A 14185-nucleotide genomic window follows, 5' to 3' on the forward strand; every position below is an offset into this window, starting at 1 on the left:
AGATGCTTATCTGAGAGCCGCCACTCCCCTGATGCCGTTTTCCTAACTTCCTCAACCCCGGGACGCAGGTGCCCACCGAGCGCACAGGTGGGTGGCGGATGCAGCCGCTGCACACGCGGACCGACGGAGAACGGCACCTTCAGCCGGGAAACCGGAGCCTCAGGGATGTCCCGACTCCAGAGCGCGGGTCACGAGCTGCCCGTGTCCCCGAGAACCCGAGCGCGTGGCCCCGCAAGGCTTTGGGACGTGGCCATGGGTGGGAAGCGGCGGGCAGGCCCCGCGCGGTTCATACTGGAGAGGAATCGGGAGACGCGCTTTCCTTGCAAGCCTCGCTCTGCTCTTGCTCCGCGCGGGCGCTGCGCCGGAGCGCGCAAAGCTGGCTGCCCGGGAGGCACCAAAAGAGCTTGTTTGTCCTCCCTCCCTCCCTCCGGAGGAGGAATACAAACATTTCCCGGAGGGAGCCCTCCCGTCCGCCCGGGGCCTCCGCTCTGCTCCCCTCCCTAACCTTTGCCTGACTGCCCCCGTCCTCTCCCTCATCCCAGGGGGCCCTCGGGGGCGCTGCCCAAAACCAGAGAGGCGAACCGGGGAGGCGCAGGGCCATTTCCTGTGCCCACGCCCGAAAACGTCGCCCGCAAAACCCAGCAGGGTCGGCAGAGGAAAGACGCGGTCAAAGCCACACTTGTGGGCCGTTAAAAAGTGTTTTCTTTGAAGTGCGTGGGCCTCCCCTCCCCTCCACTCGCCACCTCCTACCCTTTGCCTCCCTCCCTGGACACAAGTGACCCGGTTGCACAACCAGCAAGACCGTGACATGAGCCCAAGCCACTTCTCGGAGGTCTGTCTCCATGGCACAGCCTGTGTGGGAGCCCGGCCTCCCTCTGCTGTTTGCAGAAGAGGATTTGGCTCCGAGCTTCCCGCTGGCTGCCCCGCAGAACCAACTCCGGGATATATATGTTTTTTATTTGGCGGGGGCGCATGAGGGCTGGGGCAGTTGGTCAAGAGAGGTCTACCTCTAAAATACCAGTGGGTAAAATTAGACGGCGCTGCAGCCGGAGTCTTTGCTAAAATTTCCGTCCCTTTGGTCTTTGAGATCATCTATCTGCCCTGTGCCTTGGGCTCCCAGAGTAGGGAAGGGGTGAGGAGAGGGAGCCAGCGAGGGAATGCCTGCCCTGTGCCAGAGGCAGATAGAATTCTTCCCCCTGAAGCCCAGATGCCCCATCAGTGCGGCAGCCTTTTCTATGCCTTCGGCCTCGCTTGGACCCCTGCCACCTCCCAGCTGCCGAAAGGGCTGCATTTCCCAACTGGTTTCCTCTCCTCTGGTCCGTTCCCTGTAATTCCTCTCCCACGCGCGCGGCACTGGGATTTTTCTAAAGTACAGATGTTATCATATCCCTTTCCACGCCCCCCACCCTCCTCCCCCCCAAAAGCCAGCATGAGCTCCCTTCCATCTGCTAGGGGACAGCTACATGGCCTTGTGGGCCATAGCTGGTTCGAAAACCAGTTCGATGTGGCCCACATGTTTTAAAAACCTGGGCTGTCCTATGAGAACCTGCATTTCCAGCCTCTCTTGGGAAACGGTGAGATCTGGCTACACGGGGCCAACAAGCCCACAGAGTAACAAAGAGCTGCAGCTGAGAGAGCTGCCCCCTTTAGACAGGCCCTTTTGCCACAGTCCCCACCACTCCCTATTACCCGGTCAACGTCATTCATTCACACACCTGGTCTCTGTGGGATTTTGCCCTTGGTTAAAGGTCACACCAGGCCCTTCAGAGGTGGTACCTTTCCAATATCATTCTCCTGCCCCTTTCCTGCTCGCTTTGGTCGCCTCGTCACTTCTACTGAATCAGTGTGTCCATCAAACATCTACAGTTAGCTCTCCCACTGATCCAAGTGGGCTTGGAGACCAAGTCTGTGATCTTGGCGGAAGGGGCATAGGAAGGATCTGGGTGCCTCCGTCTGCTTTTCATGGGAGCTCCCAGCAGCCTCTTTCATTCTGGGGCTTGGTGATTCTGTGAGAGGGTGTTGACTAATGGGGCGACTGTTACAGGCTGTAACACCCCAAGAGGAGGCCAGGTGGGTAACTCGGAATGCCTTAATAGGGTCAGCAAATGGAAACTCTTCTTTTTTAAAAAAAATATTTTTTTAATTTATTTCAGGGAGGAAGGGACAGAGAAGAGAGAAAGACCAATGGCACATTGGGGGTCGATGAAGCCTGCAGCCCAGGCATGTGCCCCGACGGGAATCAAACCCTTCAGTCCGCAGGCCGACACTCTATCCACTGCTCCACACTGGCCAGGGCTGGAAACTCTTTTTAAAAAATATATATATATTTTATTGATTTTTTATAGAGAGGAAGGGAGAGAGGGATAGAGAGTTAGAAACATCAATGAGAGAAAAACATTGATCAGCTGCCTCCTGCACACACCCCCACTGGGGATGTGCCCACAACCAAGGTACATGCCCTTGCCCGGAATCGAACCCGGGACCCTTCAGTCCGCAGGCCGACGCTCTATCCACTGCTCCACACCGGCCAGGGCTGGAAACTCCTCTTGAGTCTCTGTTAGCAGAAGCTGTTGAGATTCTCGGAAACACCAGTGCTTCCCCTTTCCTGTGGAACGCCTGCTTTTTCCCCCTCATCCTTTCCTGCTGGTTCAGTCACCTTCCCTTTCTCTTTGACTGCAGAATTAGCTGGAAGGCAGAGGATTCAGGAAGGAAAGGTTGGTTTCTGTTTCTCTGAAAGTCTATTGTTGATAACGTCTGGAAATCTTTTTTTGCTTAGAATCTGAAACTGCCTTTAAAAATAGTCTTAAAAAATGTATACCAGGTTTTATTACTGATCTTATTTTGACTTCTAGCTATTAATGATATTACCTGATGCAAAAATAGAGGCTTTATTGATTTATTGAAACTAATATAATATTTGATACCAACGACACTTAAATCTTAAAAATTAAACTGAAATTTGAAAAATAAAAGTAAATAAAAATGGTTATTTAGTGGAACTCCGAGGTGTTTTTTGATTTTTTTTTTTTTTTTTTTTTTTTTTTTTGAGAGGAAGGGAGAGGGAAAGAGAGATAGAAACATCAATGAGAGAGAAACATCATCTATTGGCTGCCTCCTGCACGCCCATAGGGGATCAAGATCACAATCTGTGCATGATCCCTGACCAGGAATCGAACCGGTGGCCTCTTGGTTCCTGGGTCGATGCTCAAATGCTCCATGGCTCTACCACTGAGCAACACCAGCCAGGGCTCTTTCATTTTTATTTTATTTATTTATTTTTAAATATATTTTTATTGATTTCAGAGAGGAAGGGAGAGGGACAGAGAGATAGAAACATCCATGATGAAAGCGAATCATTGATTGGCTGCCTCCTGCACACCCCCCACTGGGGATCGAGCCTACAACCTGGGCATGTGCCCTGACCGGGAATCAAACTGTGACCTTCTGGTTCATAGGTCAACACTCAACCACTGAGCAACACCAGCCAGGGCTCTTTTATTTTTATTTTTAATTTTTATTTTGAGAGGACATTTATTAAAGCTGGGGACAGTGAAACAAGACAGAGCCTAGGATAGAAGAAGCAGCAGGAGAGGGACTAGGTGGGGAAAGGAGCCCAGACTGCTGGCTGCTTTGGTCTTTTTAAAAAAATATATTTTATTGATTTTTTACAGAGAGGAAGGGAGAGGGATAGAGAGTTAGAAACATCGATGAGAGAAAAACATTGATCGGCCGCCTCCTGCACACTCCCCACTGGGGATGTGCCCGCAACCAAGGTACATGCCCTTGGCCGGAATCGAACCTGGGACCCTTGAGTCCGCAGGCCGACGCTCTATCCACTGAGCCAAACCGGCCAGGGCTGCTTTGGTTTATTAAGAAGTCAGAGAAAAGGGGCCTTCAGGACAGGTTCACGGGTTGGCCCGGGATGAGCTGCCACTGCCCACTGCTCCCTGGGTGCAGGTCTCCAGGGTCCCTTGGAATGTAGGAGGTGCACGCCTGTGGGGGGAGCAGAGGAGAAAGGTCGAGGCTCAGCGTGCCCTGGGAGGGAGAGCCTGCCCCAGTAGAACTGCCTGCCATGGTGGGAATGTTCTGGAACAGACGTGGAGCTTTTGAGCACTTGGAATGGGGCTAGTCGTGGGAGCTGAATTTTCTTTTTCTTTTTTTAAAATATATTTTATTGATTTTTTACAGAGAGGAAGGGAGAGAGATAGAGAGCCAGAAACATCGATGAGAGAGAAACATCGATCAGCTGCCTCCTGCACATCTCCTACTGGGGATGTGTCCGCAACCCAGGTACATGCCCTTGACCGGAATCAAACCTGGGATCTTTCAGTCCGCAGGCCGACGCTCTATCCACTGAGCCAAACCAGTTTCGGCGGGAGCTGAATTTTCAACGTGATTTCATTTTAGTTAATTTAACATTTAAAAGCCACACATGGTTTGTGGCCAACATAAAGGAAGCCCCTGACGCCACTTCCTCTGCCCCAAGCCTTCTGGGATCTCCCTCTCTGGTCTGGGTCAGGCCCTCCCCTCTGTGCGTTCCTGGCACCCCGTGTTGTAATGGCTTGCTCCTGCGTCCTCCTCCAGCCCCCCACCCACCTGTCTCTGGGAAGACCAGCATGGGGTCTGATTTAGCTTTGCGTGCCCAGAGCACAGCCCAGCGCCTGGCCTCGAGGGGACGCTCGGTAAGTTTGTGTTGAGTAAATGAATGAACTAGGGAGCACTAGTAGATGATTCCAGACCTCAGCAGCCGACTTCTTCTCCTGGCTGTGAGGAGACACCAGCCAACAGGATGGGCATATCGCAAGAACGGGAGACACACCTGCCAGGCTGATCTGGCGTGATCGTGGGCCCTGCCGTGCCACCTGCTCCGATGCCCTGTAAGATAATGTCACTTTCCATGTGACGGGGGCAGGAAGTGGATTTTCCTGCGGGGGCGCCCAGCAGGTGTAGGAGGAGGAACTGTGTGTGGTCACGCATTGGAGAGACACACCCTCCTGTGGGTTTCTCCTTTCTTCTCACGCTGCTGCCCCACTCGGAACACTTCCGATGCCGGATGTGGGGATGTCCTCCCACCCCAAGCCATTCCCTGCGACACCATGTGGGTGTCCTCCAGGTCAATTCTGGCACGAACTGGAGTTAGCCCAGGCCCCACAGGTGAAGGGCCCAGTCCCACAATACTGCCCCCCACTTCCGATGCCAATCTCGAATGAGTCCCAGGTCACCGGCAACTTCTGTCCCTCTTGGCTACCATTCGAGGTCCCCATGACCTCCCTCCGCAGATTCCGCCATATGTTAGAACAGCTCACAGATCTCAGGGAAACCCTCCCTTATGTCTGTCAGTTTGTTCTATAATGAAGGATGTGATGAAGCGTACAGATGAGCGCTGGATGAAGAGGGATGTTGGGTGAGTTCTGGAAGGGTCCCAAGCACAGGACTTCTGTCCCCATAGAGTTGGGGTGTGACACCCTCCCAGCACCTCCATATGTGCACCAACCCAGAACCTCTCTGAACCCCCTACCTTGGGGACTTTTACGGAGGCCTCATCGCATAGGTGTGACCACCACTAACTCCATTTCCAGGCCTTCTCCCCTCTCTGGAGGATGGGGGGTGGGGCTGAAAATTCCAAGCTTCCGATCATGGCTTGGTCTTTGTGGTGACCAGCCCTCATCCAGGAGCCCACCAAGAATCACCTCATTAGGACAAAAGATGCTCCAGGAAATTCCTAGGGACTTAAGAGCTCTGTATCTGCCCTGGCCGGGGTGGCTCAGTGGGTTGAGAATTGTCCCATGAACGGAGAGGTTGCTGGTTCAATTCCCAGTCAGGGCACATGCCTGGGTTGTAGGCTCCATTCCCAGTAGGGAGTGTGCAGGAGGCAGCTTCTCATTGATGTTTCTCTCTTTCCCTTCCTCTCTCTCTCTCTCACATGAATAAAAATGTGTTTTTAAAAAAAGAGCTCTAGGGGGGTGGGTGGGAAGAGATCAACCAAACAACTTATATGCATACTAGTATATGCATAACCCATGGACACAGACAATAGGGTGGTGGGGGCCTGGGGTGGGGAGTGGGGACGGGCTATAAGGGATTAATAGGAGGAAAAAAGGGGACATATGCAATACTTGCAACAATAAAGATTTTAAAAAATAATATATCTATATCTATATCTATCTATCTACATAGATAGATAGATAGATAGATAGATAGATAGATAGATATTAATGGCAACCAAATGAATCCATAATAACCAGAAAGAGGCAAAAAAAAAAAGTTCTGTATCAGGAATCAGGAAAATACATGTATTTCTTATTATTTCACTGGTAGAAACCCAGGGGCTTTGCTTTCCAAAATGCCCCTGCCAGGGGCCTGAGTATGTGACTGTATTAGCTTCCTGTGGCTGCTGTAGCAAGTTACCACAAGCTCGGAGACTTGAAGCAACAGTTTCTTTTCTGTTTTAGAAACCAGAGGTCGGATGTGAAAGTGTCAGCAGGGCTGTGCTCCCTCCAGGGGCTCTAAGGAAGCGCTCATTCCTGCCCTTTCCAACTTGTGGTGGCTGCCGGCATTCCTTGGCTTGTGGCTGCACCACTCCAGTCTTTGCCTCTGTGGTCACATGGCCTTCTCTCTGTATGCCTCTTAAAAGAACACTTTTCATTGAATTTAGCTCCCAGATAATCCAGACTGATCTCATCTCAGGATGATGGATTTAATTACATCTAAGTACAAAACTCTTTTTCCAAACCAAGTCATGTTCACAGTTTTGGGGGGATAAGGACGTGGACATACCTTTTGGTGCAACAGCAACCATTCAACCCACCATGGCAACCTTTTCACGGTCAGTGTTTGAGTCCTACCTAAGTGTTTAAAAACGCTTTCTCCAGGAGGGAGCAAAAACTACTGACTGAATTTAAGGTCTAAATAATTCGCCATATTTTTTTTTTTGCTTGTGTCTGCTCAGTAGAGCTGCAGTCCAGGAAAAACTGGGGCCCAAACGTGAAGGGGAGGGACGGGAGTTGCTTCACAGTGTGGAGGGGGATCACCCTGACCTGACACGAACTGTGACGGGAAACTCTCGCTATTTCAAAATGAGTCTTGAAAACTGCAAACGATGGTTTTTTTTTCTCCATATAAAATGCAAGAAAAATTAAAAAGGGGGGAGACTATAGATTCAAAGAGGTATTTAAGAGCTATATTGTTTGTACTCTGACTCAAACAACTCCATTTGACATTTGGGGAAATCCCAGCACTGACGGCTAAGTAGGAATAGTAAGGAATTATTGCTAATTATTGTAAGTGTGATAATAATGGCATTTTGGCGATGCTTAAGGAAAGAGCCCTTATCTTTTAGAAATACATGCTGAAATATGTGTAGATGAAATTGTGTGATATTTGGTATGTGATTCAAAGGAGTCCAACAGGAGAGAAAGGCAGAAATACAAAAAGAGAGGTTATGAGTTGTTTTTTTTTTGGTGTTTTTTAAAAATATGTTTTTATTGATTTCAGAGAGAGGAAGGGAGGGTAGAGGGAACTAGAAACACCAATGATGAGAGAATTGGCTGCCTCCTGCATGCCCCTACTGGGGATTGAGCTGGCAACATGGGCATGTGCCCTGCCCTGGAATGGAACCAGCAACTTCCTGGTACATGGGATGATGCTCAATCAACTGAGCCACCCCAGGCGAGAGGTTATGAGTTTTTTTATTGTGATGGCTGGATTATGGGAACAAGGACATTCATTGCTCTACCCTCTTTACTTATATATATTGCCCATAATAAAAAATTATTTAAAATTAAAAGTCACTTAAATCTTTACCAGTGGAGAATGAGATAAATAAATTACTATCGACTTATTATAAAGAATAATAGCATTCAGCCCTGGCCGGTTTGGCTCAGTGGATAGAGCGTCGGTCTGCAGACTGAAGGATCCCGGGTTCGATTCCAGTCAAGGGCACATGCCCAGGTTACGGGCTTGATCCCCAGTAGGGGGCATGTAGGAGGCAGGCAATCAATGATTCTCTCTCATCTTTGATGTTTCTATCTTTTTCTCCATCTCCCTTCCTCTCTAAAATCAATAAAAATATATTTTTTTAAAAAAAAGAATAATAGCATTCACTTGCATAATCCTCTCTGTGGGCCGGGCCCTGTTCTAAGCATCTCATCTATCTATACAGAATGAGACTGAATTCTAAGTACTGACCCAGAAAGATGTGTAAGATATCTTGTTAAGTGAAAACACACACACACACACACACACACACACACACACACACACACACCTGCGTGCTCATTTTTGGAAGTTAAAAAATAATATATATGCCCTCATGCAGTGCTGGTGGAGATGTAAACTGGTTCAGCTGCTGTGGAAAACAGTTTGGCAGTTCTGTGTAGAATTGCACGTGACCCAGCAATTCCACTTGTAGGCATGTACCCCCAGGAATTGAAAACAGGACTCAAAACAGTACGTGTACACGGATGCTCACAGCACCACTATCCACAATAGCCAAGGGGTAGGTCGTGTGATGGTGTATTTTATGTGTCAGCTTGGCTGGGCCACGGTGCCCAGATATTTGGTCCAGTGTTATTCTGGCTGTTTCCGTGAGGGTGTCTTCTGGATGAGATTAATGTTTACGTTGGTGGGCGTTGGGGAGAGAGGATTGCCCGCTACGTGCTGGAGAGCCTCCTCCAATCCGTTTAAGGCCTTGGTGAAGACTGGCCTCTCCCTAGTGAGAAAGTTCTGCCAGCGCCTGGCCTTGGAGTTTGACTGATTCTTGCCGGGGTCTCCAGCTGCCAGTCTACCCTGCAGATGCGGGACATGCCAGTCTTCATGATCACATAAGCCACGTCCTTGAAACCTCTTTTGGTTCTGTTTCTCTGAAGAGCCCTGACTAATACGAGTGGGAACAACACCTGTGTTTATCAACAGATGACTAGGGAAGCAAGCTGAGTTTATACCTACAATGCAATATGATTCCGCCATAAAAAGGGATGAGGTACTGATTCATGCTACAAAGTATAAGAACCTCAAAAACATTCTAAGTGAAAGAAGCCAGACACGAAAGGTGACATATTGTATGATTCCATTTACCCGAAACATCCCAGAATAAAATCATAGAAAGTAGATCAGTGATCGCCAGGGACTGGAGAAAGGGCACATTGGGGAGTGTGACTGAGCAAGGACTGGTTTCACTGCAAAAGTGACAAAGTGCCTGCCCCTTTGTGATACAAATGTATCATCTTTGTAAATTAATCTCCCTTTTCTAATGAATATTTATGGGCCTCTTGTGGCAGAACTGGTTATGTCCCTTGCCAGTCCTGTGTTGCAAGAAGAGCAATGACCTTACTAAGCATCTGCTTGTTGGAGAAGCAGAACAGGTTCGTTTTCATGAGCCTGGGTCACGCCTGCTCCTTCCCTATGGTTTCTGTCCCCTGATCCTTCTCCCTTTGAGCAGGGCGTCTGGGATTAAGAGCTCAGATGAAGGAGTAGTTTATGCCGTTTTTGTCTTCCCAGCATCCATGTGCCCTCTTTTTGGCATCAACACCCTGATTTCCTTTGGTGACTCATCCATCCCTGAGTTTTCACCATGTCTGAGATTTGGGAGACCTTAGCTTCATTCCCTGGCTCAGGAATGGGCATGTGACCTGGCCTGGCAAATCAGAGCCTCCCATCCCAATGGCCACTGTGATTGGCTCAGGGATGAGCATGTGACCTGGCCTGGCAAAATCAGAGCCTCTCATCCCAATGGCCACTGTGATTGGCTCAGGGATGAGCATGTGACCTGGCCTGGCAAATCAGAGCCTCCCCAATGGCCACTGTGACTGGCTCAGGGATGGGCACAGGATTGAAAGGCTAACGATTCACTGTCTTAGTCCATCTTGGCTGTTCTAACAACATACCATAGACTTCGTGGCTTCTAAACAACCAAAATTTATTTCTCACAGCCCTGGAGGCTAGGAAGGCCAAGGTCAAGGTGGGGGCCAATTCATTGTCCTGGTGAGAACCCACTTCCCTGCCTGCTGTCTGCTCGCTGCGTCCTCACAAGACAGAAGGGAAAGGGAGTTCCTTTTATAAGGGCAGTAATCCCACTATCACCGCCCAAGGGCCCCATCTAATACTATCACATTGGAGGTTAGGGTTTCAACTTGTGACGTTTGGGGTGGACACAAACATTCAGTCTATGGCAGGTACTAACCCGAGTTGTTTGCTAGAACCAGTGGAAAGCTCATCTCTCTTCTGGGGTTGCTAACCAAGTAGAAAACAACCTCAATATTTTGTAATATGATGAAACCACAGGGAAGAAGCCAAGAGTTGAAAAAAAAGATAGTTTCCTTTCAAAGAAATTAAAAATTTGAAGTAATTTCAAACATACAGAAAAGCTGTGAGCATAGCACAAGGTTAGCGCCATACATTAAACCAGAATTTCCAAGCATAAGCACGTCTCACATTTGCTGAAATGTGAAATTTTCATGAATCCAATACATTTCATTAAATTGTTTTATAAACCAAGTTTGAACATCCAAGACCCAAGAGAAAGGTGTCATCTTGTTCTTGAGAAAGATACTCTTGAAGGATGTCTATCTTTTCAAGAGAGAAAAGTGATACAACTCTCTTCTCAGAAAAAGAATACATATTTTTAATTTAGACCAGAGATAACAAATGGATGTATTCGTTTTGCAGGTAACTCATATAGCTTGGGATAATTGAGCCCAATTTACTTAGCAGTCCTCATTCATGGGTGTCTCCATCCATGAATGTATGGTATGTGTCTGGTACTTTATTGCTAATATGAAAGTACTAGAGTTTGAAATGTTATTTATGCAAACAAATGAGACAGATTGAAGGTTAGGCCTATTTCTCTCTGTACGTTTCTCTCTGGGCCAGGCCTTGTTCTAAAAACTCCAAAGTCTTGGGTAGGAGAGGAAGGAATGAAATGACATATTTTTTAAAAATGTTTTTATTAATTATTTTTATAGAGGGAAGAAGAGAGAGAGAGGGAAACATCCATTGCCTGCCTCCTGCACTCCCCCTACTGGGAATTGAGCCTGTGACCTCTTGGTCCATGGGTTAATGCTCAACCAGCTGAGCCACACCAGCCAGGGCAAAATGACTGCCCATTTAATCTGCCATAGTCCATAGCAACCTACTTACATATGAATTGCAATTAGTTGTGAAAATGATAAATTATTATGTTATTTTACATCTTTGCAGTCATTTGGTGGTTTTATTAAACTGTAAATTTGTTTCTGATATTGTGCTCTGTGAGGGCATAATATCCACTGTGTGTGTTATAATGGAGAAAATGGGAAACATTAGGCTAGAACAGGTCTTTTTTTGTTAATCTTCATCCAAAGGCATTTTTGTTCCCACTGATTTTTTTATTTTATTTTATTTTTTAGAGAGAGAGAGTGGACGGGAAGGGAGAGACAGAGAGGGAGAAACATCAGTGTGAGAGAGATTGACCAGAATAGGGCTAGAACAGGTCTTAATAAACCTCTGTAAGGGCTGCCCCAGTTCTGACCCCTTGTGTCCATCAGAACTAATTTGAAAGTGACATTCCAATTAAAACTGGCTTAAACAAAAGTGGGAAATTGTCGACTTTTATATCTGAAAGATCCAGAGTTAGAGCTGAGCTCAGATGTGCTGGAATCAGGGGTCAAACGGTCTCTCTCCCAGCTCTTGTCTCCTTCTTGTGGACTCGGTTCTCAGGCCGCATGGGGGCAAGGTGGCTGCCAGCATCGTTGAGGCTCAAATCCAATGGGAAAGAGCCTCTTCTCTAGAAGCGTCTTCAAAATGTGTGGGGATTTACTCTGATTGATCTACCCTTGAATCAATCAATCCATCCATCACCGTTACCAGCATGACACCAGGTGCTGTCCCCAAAAGTGAGGAAAACAACCACCCTCTAATTCTTGAGAAAACAGATGATGTTATAACAAGGTGGCATGTGTGGTAATGAGTCACTTCTAATCCAAGGAGCCAGGGAAACTGGTTTTCTTTGAGAGGGGACTTCTCAGAAAGTGTCCGCTTCCTCCCGAGCTTCCTCTGAATGGCACGGGTCTTGCAACATTACTTCCCCATCATCTTTCGGCCTCACCGTTGTCCCCCTCCTTCAGGCATGCTTTGCTTGGCAGCACGTTTCATTCTTGTCTTAAAGGAAACATCTGACTTTCTGGAAGTATCGTTTAGAAATGTGTTCTGTAGTATAATCGAAAACGCTCCTGCGGTTAATTTAACCAGATAGTGGGGTTTGTGTGTGTGTTTGTGTGTTTGTGTGTGTGTGTGTGTGTGTGTGTGTGTGTGTGTGTGTGTGTGTTTCACAACAGGAAGCCCCAGAAGCCAGACAGCTAGGGGCTGTCGGGGACACAGGCTATTTATATGTCCCAGTCCATAATCCTTTGCACATTTTCCTTTATTCTCAGGCCTCTCTTGTTGCAAGATGGCTGTGGTACTCCCTCCTGGCTATGTTCATGATCCCGGCAGAAAGAAGGGAGACGGGCCAAGGCTTTATTTATTTATTTTTTTCTGTAATCCTCACCCAAGAATATGTTTATGGATTTTAGAGAGAGGGGAAGGGAGAGGGAGAGAAAGAAGCATCGGTGTGAGAGAGAAACATTGGTCAGTTGCCTTCTGTACACACCTGACCGGGAATCGAACCCACAATCTTTTGGTGTATGGGGGACGATACTCCAACCAGCTGTGCCACACGGGCCAGGGCATCAAGGGGTTTTTGGTAAGGATGAAATCAACTAACACGTCTAAGACCGTGTAGTGAGAGTAGTGACGTCCCTTGCTCACGGCATCCCCAGTGCCTAGCACAGTGCCTGGAGCATAGTGGGAATCTGAGAAAGTTTTGTGGAATGAGTCCCCCTGGACTCTGCATGCCCCGAAGAGCAGGTTCTTGGCACATAGTGGGAAGTGGGTGTCAATAAATGGAAGCTGTTATTACTGCTGGGAGCTATTATTATCGGAACCAAACATGCTTGGGAACAAGATCTTCTTTCACTGATGTCATGCAGAAACGACTCTTTTTGTGAGGGGGAAACTCCTCGTTTATTGAAGAAAGATGTCAGAGTGGAGGCCACGGTCCCTGGTGGAAACTATTATGCCAGATGGCTTCATGGACACACAAAGTTGTTTTGTTTTTTAAAAAATATACATTTTTATTGATTTCAGAGAGGAAGGGAGAGGGATCAAGAAATAGAAACATTGCCCTAGCAGCTAGGTCCTAGCTGGTTTGGTTCAGTGGATAGAGCATCGGCCTGCGGACTGAAGATCCTGGGGTTCGATTCCAGTCAAGGCCACATGCTTGGGTTACAGGCTCGATCCCTAGTAGGGGATGTGCAGGAGGCAGCCAATCAATGATTCTCTCTCATCATTGATGTTTCTCTCTCTTTCTCCCTCTCCCTTCCTTTCTGAAATCAATATATTAAAAAAGAGAGAGAGATAGAAACATCAATGATGAGAGAGAATCACCGACTGGCCACCTCTTGCACGGCCCCACACTGGGGATCGAGCCCACAACCTGGGCATGTGCCCCCAGGAACACATAACCCTCACCTCCCGGTCCATAGGTCAATGCTCAGCCCCTGAGCCACACCTGCCCGACACAAGGTAAGTTCTGGGCAGAGAATTTGAGGATGATGCTGCTGATGGTGGTGGCGAATGACGTTGGCAGCGAAGGAGGAGAAGGAGTTGGTGGGTAAAGCAAACCAGAAAAGAACCCCCTCCACCCTCTACGAAGCACATTTTGGTCCCATTCTTTCCTGCAAATGTGGCAGCGTTATTCCCAGGGAAAGCCTGAGATGAGATCGACTCCAGTGTACGACACACGCAAGGATCGGTACACAAGAAGGAGGCGATGAAAACAGTCGTGAGAATGTGGCCGAGGAGAAAAACCTAAACAGCGCTGGCATCATCTTTTCAACAATAATTCTGCCAACGTAGGGAACAGGGTTGAAATGTAACGAAAACGCTTTTCCCAGCTGCAGTCTCCTGGCGGAGGGCTGATTCATCCAACAGGCGCGAGGTCAGGACTCCAGGACGCATCCCAGACTGCGGGGCCCGTTCACCGGGAGTCACTGCGGACTTGGACGCACGTTTCCGATCGGCCTCCCCGCGCGCGCTCAGGCCGCCCGCCCGCCACCCGATCTCTCTCGCGGGTCACGAGCACCGCCTACTGGTTTTCGGACCCTCGGCG

This window comes from Myotis brandtii, unplaced genomic scaffold (assembly GCF_000412655.1).
Source record: "Myotis brandtii unplaced genomic scaffold, ASM41265v1 scaffold463, whole genome shotgun sequence".
Lineage (NCBI taxonomy): Eukaryota > Metazoa > Chordata > Mammalia > Chiroptera > Vespertilionidae > Myotis > Myotis brandtii.